Source organism: Tachypleus tridentatus, unplaced genomic scaffold (genome assembly GCF_004210375.1).
Source record: "Tachypleus tridentatus isolate NWPU-2018 unplaced genomic scaffold, ASM421037v1 Hic_cluster_2, whole genome shotgun sequence".
Taxonomy (NCBI): domain Eukaryota; kingdom Metazoa; phylum Arthropoda; class Merostomata; order Xiphosura; family Limulidae; genus Tachypleus; species Tachypleus tridentatus.
The window spans coordinates 45112071-45123216 of record NW_027467782.1 but is presented as its reverse complement, the minus strand read 5'-3'; the positions used below and the strand labels follow the sequence as shown (position 1 = coordinate 45123216).

The 11146-nt window shown below is 30.3% G+C and overlaps 1 protein-coding gene across 10 annotated transcripts in view; it reads left to right on the top strand.

Annotated features, from left to right (window-relative positions):
- The first annotated feature begins 320 nt into the window (after positions 1-320).
- LOC143243202 (uncharacterized) overlaps positions 321-11146 on the top strand; it is a 54164-nt gene continuing 43338 nt past the window's right edge. For 3 of the 10 annotated variants that reach the window (XR_013024189.1, XR_013024187.1, XM_076487009.1), the window contains exon 1: positions 499-585. The gene's annotated coding sequence lies outside the window, so the exon portion shown is untranslated. Of the gene's footprint in view, positions 586-6373; positions 8161-11146 lie in introns of all 10 variants that reach the window. The other 7 variants (XR_013024190.1, XR_013024193.1, XR_013024188.1 and 4 more) reach the window with 5 other exon arrangements.

The window sequence follows — 11146 nt, the reverse complement described above, 5'->3', positions numbered from 1 at the left end:
TATAGAAAATAGATGTAGATAGTTCTTTACTGGAGATGAATAAAAGAGATTGGTATGTACAGTTTTTATCAGTTACTATATTAAGGAGTCAGTTTTGTTACTTCAACACAGTCTCTTGCTAATTAGTGGAAAACATAATTTTGAGCAACCAGATGGTTCAGTGACTCAGTTTTAACAACCAGTACACAAATATGTACTTTTTTTTGCATATTTAAAATTATAAAATTTACCAAGAAGAAAAGTAAATCTAGTTTATCATGTAATATTTTTTACTTGCCACTAAAATAAACCATTTTGATTGATTTCTGGGGATGGGTAAATAGAAAAATAAGACTTGGACATCATATAATGCTGATTTGTAGTGTATGTCTTGAAAACAGCACACTGAATCAAGCCATTTACTTATACAATAGAAAATTGTTTTACAGTTCAGAGTAAATAGAATTTTATGCAGCATATACGATCTATACAAACAGTGGCAATATATATATATATATATATATATATTTTTGTTAGATTGAGAAACATTGCAGTAAACCTGGAGTCTATCCACTGGAAGTATTGCCTCTATTTCCTGACTTTGAGGTTAGTATCAATAATAGCTTTATTCAAGAGTGTAAGTTATCCCTATTATTATTAATAATTGTATTACCTAAACCAATAGGAAGTATTTATAAAATAATAATGATCTCAGCCACAAGAATGGAAACTTACCCTTATTTAACCCTTCATACCCAATGCCTAAAATTAGTGTGCAAAATCTCAACATCAACATTTCAAAAATTGTGATTTAGAGCCTCAAATTACCTCCAAAATAAAACTGTAAATGATATTCTGATATTTTAATTATTTGTTTGTTTTTAAGTTTTATTAACATTTGTTTCAGATGAAGTACTTAAAAAAGAATAGAAACTGTTAGCCCTAATTTTTTTCCCATTATAATTTTATTGTTGGTGGTACGTATTCAATTTCACACCTATGCAACTGTACTTTGTTAGTAAAAGACTTTAAGCCAAAAATCTAGTAATTTTATATTTGTTTAAGGCTATCTTAGTTCATATAATTTGAAAGCAGAGAATTTGATCATGTCAAAAACTCTAAAAGGCAACTATTCCCATGTTTTCTTTTGCAATTTTCAAATTTCTAAATACATTTTGAGACATCTCAAAGTTAAGCAGGGTTTTGTCTTATAAGTTATTGAAAATTTATTATTTGTATGCTATGAAAAAGTAGTAACTTAACAGTTTCCTTCATTGTTTATTTATTTATTTTATTAACTCTCACTACAGACTCAATATAATATACATGAGTTAGTCTACATATTTGCACATGTTAAGTGTTTGCACTATAACTTTTGATACAGCACGTGTCTTCACAAAATTTGGTAAACTTTAGGTAAAGATTATAAGTTTTTGTACACAGAAAATCAGATTTCTAATTAAATATTTTTTACTAAATATTTGTTTGTGAAAATTGTTTTGTTACTAGTCCAAGTACAAAGGGGTTTTGTGTTATAGTTAAGAAAACTATTCTTCGTTGTAAAAATCTTGGATATTATTTGCTTAATCTCTAGAACCTCCTAAATACATTTCAAATGTTTGTTTTTAGTAAGATTTGACATTTCATGTTTTTTTCTATACCATTTGTGGGGTCTATGAACTGACCAACATCATAACCATCATAAAAAAAAATAGGAAATATAAATTATTTTTGTTTTCATGCTGAAATGATTACATAGTATAACACAAAAATACAAATGTTTAGTTTAAGTTGATTAAGTCTCATAATGCTATATATTTAATATTTTGTATTATGTTGATCCTTCCAGTCATGCCCAGCTAACATTACATAAATTGCATTGATGAGGTGCAAGTGTACTCATGATATGTATTCAATAATATAAAATTGACCTTTAGTCTTCTCTGTCTTGGCTGTGTTTTAGTGGAGTAGTATTTTGTAATATACAGTCACATTTCAATTATTGTACATTATATATGTATATAAATTATTACTATTTAGGAATAAATTATTAAACTTATGTTTATTGAAATATAAAACAATAAGTCAAGAAATAAAGCATACAATTGTCTGTTGTCGCTAAGACTTGAAATTGGTTGCTGCTGGACATAGGTCACTAAGCTTTTTAAAATTTTGAATGTGGAAGATGTTAAACAAAGTTGTTTTTTTTTAGGTTTTATATATATATATGTGACGTCCTTTGACCCATGACTCATCATAAAAGTAACTGTCATGGGCGTTTTTTTCCCATTAAAATAACTGTTGTATATTTCAAGGCCATTGTAAATACGGGTATCATAAAATTTGGCTTTGAACAAAGATAAATATTATGAGGTCTACTTTAAACACGTACATAAAGTTGTAAAAAGAGGACATAGATAACTTTCACATTTTAAAATAGTGAAGTGAATACTGTATTTAAAGTGGTTTTAATGTTTTAGACAGTTTTATTCACTGCAGCAATTCTTTCAACAATGCCTCCCAGTGACTCAATCTTATATCTGCAAATGTGAAATTCTAAAAACTGGGTTTCAGTACTCATTGTGGGCACAGCACAGATATTCCATAATGTAGCTCTGTGGTTAACTACAAACATCTAAATATTTCAACAAAATAGCCTAGAGCATGATGTCACTAGGCATGCTATAGTATATGTACAAAAATTGGCTTTCAGGTCAACAGTTGCAGGTCATGCATAGCCAGGGGTGTAGATCCTGGGGGGATGGAGGGTATACATTCCCCCTTCATTTTAGGTAGGGGGTATAGTGCATACAATCATCCCCCCCTTCAGTTTGGTCTGTTGAATTGTTTTATTGCATCACAGACCTACAAATTGTGTGTTTGTTCTTGTGATTCTCGTGTTCTTACCAATCGAATTACATAATTAGGCCTAGATGTAGGCATTTTCAGTAGCCGAAATGTACATCTTCAATATAGGCATGCTTCTAAGCTTTTCGATCTAAGCGATAGTTCATAAGTATCAGACAGTAGACCTAAGTATACATGCAAGTATCGTGGCAACAAGATTACTCTGTAACTGCATGTTTACAGCTTTCAGGTTCGCGTAATCACAGATTACCAATTTGCAAATTTAACAGTCCACATAAGTGGTTGCAAAAATCATCCCCCATCGGGTATAAAAAAATCTACACCCGATATAACTACAATTATATAGTTATTTTTATTGTATTACAAATCATCATTTGACTATAAAAATCAAAATTATAATTTAAAATATCTCAAAGTGAGCAAGGTGTGTTTGAAGTTTCTGTATTTTAGTTACTGTGACTTTTATTACTTATTGACTCTCACAATCCAAGGCCAAAGGTGGCATTATACTACCCACTAGATTATAAAGGGTTACACTGGGGTGTTAATTTTATCTGAGCTTGGGATCATTTTGGTAATATGACATATTGTTAATCTGAGGGCTTGCGTTTTACATTCTGTTGCAACAGAAATGTCTTGCATTTTGGGGTTGCTGATGTACTGAAATGTTGGTTTTCAAACCCCACTATTCAGTCAGATGACAATAGGCAAATCTTGCCTAAGAATTGTTGTGCATATTGGTTAATTTTTATTTTACAGTCTTTTTCTTTTATCACTCTTTATTCAAAGTTTAATGCCACAAATCCTGTTTTAAATCTTTACTTATGAACAAATTAGTAACTTTTTTTGCTTCCATGTAATTTCAACAGTCACAATTTCAAATGTAAATCATTAGAAAGCATTCTCACATTAAAGTACAATCACAAAGATGCCAACTATTTCAAATGACTGAGCATAATGATTGTAGACAGAGTCCTTTATCATTTGTGGCTACTAGGCCTGACCAATGTCTCTAAGCTGTTTATTATTATATTATTATAACTATTAGTATTTATTACTGCTATAGATTGCTCATTTATAACTGTGTTTTGTGTATTTAATAAATAAATTTTAAAAAATATTTTGAAATTATGTCTTTTATTTAGTTCAGAGTAACAAATGTACTGGTAAAACAACACTGAACATGCACAAACAGTAAGCAGAAAAAGCCTTTGTGTAAGGACTAGTTTATATCATGTTTATGATGCTTATTGTAATAGTTTTGCAGCTGTTGCAGCCTTTGCTTTCATGAGAATGTCTCTGGATGGTTGGGAGTTACAACAACATTGTCCATTTGACTGCATACACATCTTGTGCATTATAATACTGCTCAAAACTGAGGTGCTCAAGTTTGGTCTGAACTTGCTTTTGTTTTTAGTCACTAAACTAAATATCCTTTTACTGTCAGCATTAGAATGGAAGATTGTAAGAATTCCAAGCATAACCCTACACAGAAAGTCATACTTCTGGTTACCATTTCCATCCTTAACTGTAGACAGCTGAACCCAAAACTTGTCAACATTTAACTGAAGGACAGTTTCTGAGAAAATATCAGTTTAATAGTTCAAATATTGCCCTTCCAACTTGTCAATAGTGTTGTGCTCATGTGTATTTGCAAGGACAGAATACCTGTCTGTGAAGAAGTGTAGAGAAGAGAAATCTTTGCTTACTTTCAGTTTTGGATCAGCAACCTCTGCATGAATCAGAAGTTCATCATTTAGAGGGAAATGTTTCATCATGTAATTTGTAGCTGCAATATAGTATTTATTGACACTGGTGTAGAAGCTGATCAGGTCCAGGTCCTTTTCATATTTAACAATGTATTCCTTGGCAGCATTTCCAATAGAAACTGCCTCATCAGATTTGTATAAGGATTCATTGTTGTAATCAAGTTCAGTGATGTTGCCTTCACTGGCTTGATGTATCTGACAAGTATATTTTTAACTTGTGTAATCAGAGTTCTATGCATAATGTGTATGCAAGTTTCTTCTCTTTGCAATATCAAATTGGCTTTCTCAAATAAAGGAATTGCCGACTGAAGTAAAAGACAAAATAACAAGTTCATTTTGTTGTCCAAGAAACTGTCAACTTATCTAACTTGCTCTGCACATAACTTTTCTTGGTTACTTCCTTGCTAGCTTTTGTTTTCTTCTCTTTTTTCATTGATTGTCTCTTCTTTAGTTCAAGGTCAGACTGCCTAAACATATATTGAGTGATATCAAATGTTTCTTTGTCTGTTTTTTGGAGACTGTTGTCTTGTGTCCCTGTGTGGCTGAGAAGATATCTTGACTGTGTCCCTGTGTGGCCGAGAGGGTGTCTTGACTGTGTCTCTGTGTGGCCGAGAGGATATCCTGACTGTTAGTCTTGCTACCTGACTGAGCTGCATGCCTAGCTCCTTTTGAATCTAGTTTTTCCTTTTCACAGTGAAAAAAATACTTCTTCAATGGCTTCCACATGTCCAATATTCTGTTGAGGCACATCCTAAGTGATAGCCATCTTGTGTTAACAAGTTGTAGAGTTTTTCTTGTTTCTTTGTCATACAATCCTTGAAACTCTTTGAAATGTTGTTTTCTGCTAGCACTTTTGTCCAGAAAATAGTAGATATATATCAGTATATCAGAAACTAGGCAGGGCAGTTTTCTGGAAGCTTTCTGGGCAGCAATATTCATGAGGTGACAGGCACAGCCCATGAAGTAAATGCTGGGCTGTCATCTTGAGATGTGTTCCATCACACCTTTACCTATACCAGCCATTGTCTGAAGAAAAACTAAGACAGATTTCCCATGGAATTTTCCTCTTTGTCAGTTCATGGTCCAAAAGCTTAAATATTCTTTCCCGTTGAAGCTTCTTTCCATTCCACCATTGTCAAAAGAGAACAAACAATTTTTCCAAGTAAAGGGTCAAGATATCGTACAGCCACTGGATACAGTTTTGAGTCATCCATATCTGTGGATCCATCTGTGGCTAAACTGTAAACATTGTTAGTAAGTATGCTTGAAATCATTTTGTCATCTTCACAACCAAACATTTGTACAATGGCTGTAGTTTTAGTTCTAGCACAACCATTTTTTTTTGCTATATCAGTCTGGGAACATTTTTCTGAATAGATGTCCTGCATGATTGGCTACAGCTATGGGTAAATTATGAGCAATGACGAATTACATGAACATCACTTCTGCATTTATGGTTTCATATTCTGAATTTTTACTCATAAATGTCGTTATCTGCATCGTTTTTGTCTTCACCTCAGCCTTTTTATGGTGAGATGCTAATTTTGTATGCACCACAAAAAAAATCGATATGACAAACTGTACAAAACACATAACTGTCACTGACTTTTGATGCAATGACCGAAAATTTTGCACTATACTCTTTTTCTAAATTTTTGATTCACAGTTTTAGTCCTTTTAGATTTGCCAGAAACAAGACAATCTGGTGAGCGAGGCCTCTTTTTTTTTTTTTTTTTATCTTGTGAACGATCACATAGGTGTTTCTATGCCAATAGAAATACCCATCTACACGAGAGCTGAGTGGCTGACAAGCACTGATGACGTAACTATAGATTCCCCCATGTACCCAGTATGGAGAAGCACCACATTCAAACTATTGGTAGAGGTCAGAGATACAAATATTTTTTTATTATTTCAAGCACAAACATGATTATTGCAAGTAGCCATTTGGACTATGTCTTTTATTTATTATCAAAATTTATCTGTATCTCACTAGAAATTTCCTTTTCACCCCTTTAAAGCCTTGGGGGAACAATTTATCACTTTATTGTATAGGCCTATATAATATATAATAATTTGGGAGTTGCAACAAGTTGTAATATTTGTCTGGATGAACGTATAGTCATAATGGTTATGCTCAAATCGTAATGGTTGGCATCTCTGCAATCAGTGTTTACCATTTTAATTGTAAAGCAAAACTTGACTTTAATTTTACTTTTCAATTATTTCTAACATTTTACATTGCTAGTGCTTTGTTTGCATTATTTGTTACTTTATAAAGTGAACGGATTTCTCTTGCTGTTCTCCTTTATTCAACTACTGTAATGTAAATAACTGAATCCACAAACTAGACTTTGTATTTCTAGCTATTGATCACAGTTTTATTCTAACACTTGATGATTAAAATAGTATAAAATTGTGTACTGTGTAAACTCTTAATTTAATTCAAATATAATATTATCCATTGAATTAGACAATGATGATTTGAAATTTCTATTGGCTACTTTCACAGTAATTTTATGATCTATATAGCATATTTTACTGAGATAACATGTAAATGGAAACCACAAGTATACGACATATTTTAAGTCTACTGACCTTTGATGAAGTTTTGATATCATAGATTGTAGAATGTAAACATGGTAAAGAAAGGCTAAGTGTTTTATAGTATGTTAAAACTTCATACAAGTTATTTTTCAATTAATAATCTATGAGCACAGCATATTAAGGCTTAACAAATGATCCAACTACTATGTAGGTAAAATAATATGTTTTAAGATAGAACTCAGAATTGTTGTCTTGAAAGGGGTGATTACAATAAAATTTTGAAATGACATCAATGTGCAATATTAATGTTTCTTTAAAATAATATAAAAACCTGAACTTACTATTTCAGGAAAGATGTTATGAATAATTGTTATTTTGTTGTAACTTATTTTATATAGGTTTTAATAATAGAAGCATTAGTTTTTTTATAAATATATTGTTAATGAAGTTGTAAAAATGATTAAAATGACTTTTATCCAGTAAAGTCAGAACACACTTCAACAGATTATAATTTTCATTATGCTTTTTGACAGGTTTCCTTATTCATAGAATCTGTAAATTAATCATAGATCATAATATATATATAATCCATGTTTTAAAACTTAAAATTACAAAAATAAAAATGTGGTGAGAATTTATGCATATATTTTAAAGATGTTATGCTTGAAATTTAAATTTTGGATTCATGTGAGTAGGATCTTACCTTATCATTATGAAATTTCGCACAAAGCTACACGAGGGTTATGTGTCCCTAATTTAATAGTGTAAGACTAGACAGAAGACAGATAGTAATCACCACCTTGGGCTACTCTTTTATCAGCGAATAATGGGATTGACTACCGCATTATAATGGCTGAAAGGGCGAGCATGTTTGGTGAGACGGGGATTTGAGCCCAAGACCCTTGGATTACGAGTCAAGTGCCTTAACCACGTGGCCATGCCCGAGCATTGTAAAAGTTGGATTTATACTAGTGAACATATGCAAAGATATCCAAAGGTACTATCATATTCATGATGATAAGAGGTAAGATGCAGTGGTAAGTTTGAGGTAACTAGATACAGTTAAAATAGACGATAACTTATTGTGGAGGACTCCAGAAACTGGATTTAACTAGTCTGTATAAAAATGGATCTTTAAAACTTTAAAATTGATTTTGAGATTAGGAATCTCACAGTATTATTGAAAAAAAAAATGTTATAGAAGGAAATACAAAGTGTAACAAGCAAAACAAACGTTGGATGTGTTGCTTTTCATTTTTTTTAATGATAATTTATGGTAATTTTTTTCACTAATTCGTCACCCAGCAATCAATATTAGAGACATGACAGAGGTTTGGTAAAGCACAACATGAAACTGTTTGGAAAGTCTTTCGAAGACCTAAGTCTTTTACTATCAGTTAAAGTAAATAATTGCGTGTTTTAACGTACAAGGTAACAGTAGTAAAGTTAAGTTTACTAACAGTAGAGTTAGTACTGTATTTACTTGGGAGTGCTAATGCCAAATTACATCTCATCAGACGAAACATGACTTGCTACATGTTTGACTAAACATTAATAAACTGAATCTTGAAAATATCAAAATCACTTTAAAAAAAAAAACTACAGCACAGTTCTTAAGTCTCAGAATGAGCCAACTGTCATAGAAAATGTTCTTACATGAAATTAGTACAATAAATATCTATTTTAACTAAAAAACTTACAGAACACCCATTTCCACCACTGTGTTAATGAACTGCCTCCCTACCACAATTATAGCTAACTGTAAAGAGAGTTCAAACAAACACCCTCCTGTTCTACACTAGAAGGAAATGAAGGAAATGTAGAAAAACAGTTTCAAAATTACTGTTATATCACTTTATAAAATATCTCAGAAAGGACACAAGACTGAAAAGTACAATAAGGTATAAGTTAGTGAGAGCTCTAATAACTTGTCCAGAACCAAATGGTCCAAAAAAATAATGTTTCAAACCTAAAACGTTAAAGAATGTGTGTGACTAACATGAAAAACTTTGATTGATTCTTCATTGTTTAACTTTCTCACGACAGGCTCAATCCCAAGAACTGACCTAATAATTATTCTGTGCTTGTTATAGTATTACAATGCATTCATAATTATTCTGTGCTTGTTATAGTGTTACAATGTATTCATAATTATTCTGTGCTTGTTATAGTGTTACAATGTATTCATAATTATTCTGTGCTTGTTATAGTGTTACAATGTATTCATAATTATTCTGTGCTTGTTATAGTGTTACAATGTATTCATAATTATTCTGTGCTTGTTATAGTATTACAATGTATTCATAATTATTCTGTGCTTGTTATAGTATTACAATGTATTCATAATTATTCTGTGCTTGTTATAGTATTACAATGTATTCATAATTATTCTGTGCTTGTTATAGTATTACAATGTATTCATAATTATTCTGTGCTTGTTATAGTATTACAATGTATTCATAATTATTCTGTGCTTGTTATAGTATTACAATGTATTCATAATTATTCTTGCTGTATTCATAATTTGTTATTATTCTGTGCTTGTTATAGTATTACAATGTATTCATAATTATTCTGTGCTATTGTCATTAGTATTACAATGTATTCATAATTATTCTGTGCTTGTTATAGTATTTACATAATTATTCTGTGCTTGTTATGTATTACAATGTATTCATAATTATTCTGTGCTTGTTATAGTATTACAATGTATTCATAATTATTCTGTGCTTGTTATAGTATTACAATGTATTCATAATTATTCTGTGCTTGTTATAGTATTACAATGTATTCATAATTATTCTGTGCTTGTTGTGCTTGTTATAGTATTACAATGTATTCATAATTATTCTGTGCTTGTTATAGTATTACAATGTATTCATAATTATTCTGTGCTTGTTATAGTATTACAATGTATTCATAATTATTCTGTGCTTGTTATAGTATTACAATGTATTCATAATTATTCTGTGCTTGTTATAGTATTACAATGTATTCATAATTATTCTGTGCTTGTTATAGTATTACAATGTATTCATAATTATTCTGTGCTTGTTATAGTATTACAATGTATTCATAATTATTCTGTGCTTGTTATAGTATTACAATGTATTCATAATTATTCTGTGCTTGTTATAGTATTACAATGTATTCATAATTATTCTGTGCTTGTTATAGTATTACAATGTATTCATAATTATTCTGTGCTTGTTATAGTATTACAATGTATTCATAATTATTCTGTGCTTGTTATAGTATTACAATGTATTCATAATTATTCTGTGCTTGTTATAGTATTACAATGTATTCATAATTATTCTGTGCTTGTTATAGTATTACAATGTATTCATAATTATTCTGTGCTTGTTATAGTATTACAATGTATTCATAATTATTCTGTGCTTGTTATAGTATTACAATGTATTCATAATTATTCTGTGCTTGTTATAGTATTACAATGTATTCATAATTATTCTGTGCTTGTTATAGTATTACAATGTATTCATAATTATTCTGTGCTTGTTATAGTATTGTATTCATAATTATTCTGTGCTTGTTATAATGTATTCATAATTATTCTGTGCTTGTTATAGTATTACAATGTATTCATAATTATTCTGTGCTTGTTATAGTATTACAATGTATTCATAATTATTCTGTGCTTGTTATAGTATTACAATGTATTCATAATTATTCTGTGCTTGTTATATTACAATTACAATGTGCTTCATAAGTATTACAATGTATTCATAATTATTCTGTGCTTGTTGCTTGTTATAGTATTACAATGTATTCATAATTATTCTGTGCTTGTTATAGTATTACAATGTATTCATAATTATTCTGTGCTTGTTATAGTATTACAATGTATTCATAATTATTCTGTGCTTGTTATAGTATTACAATGTATTCATAATTATTCTGTGCTTGTTATAGTATTACAATGTATTCATAATTATTATGTCTGTGCTTGTTATGCTTGT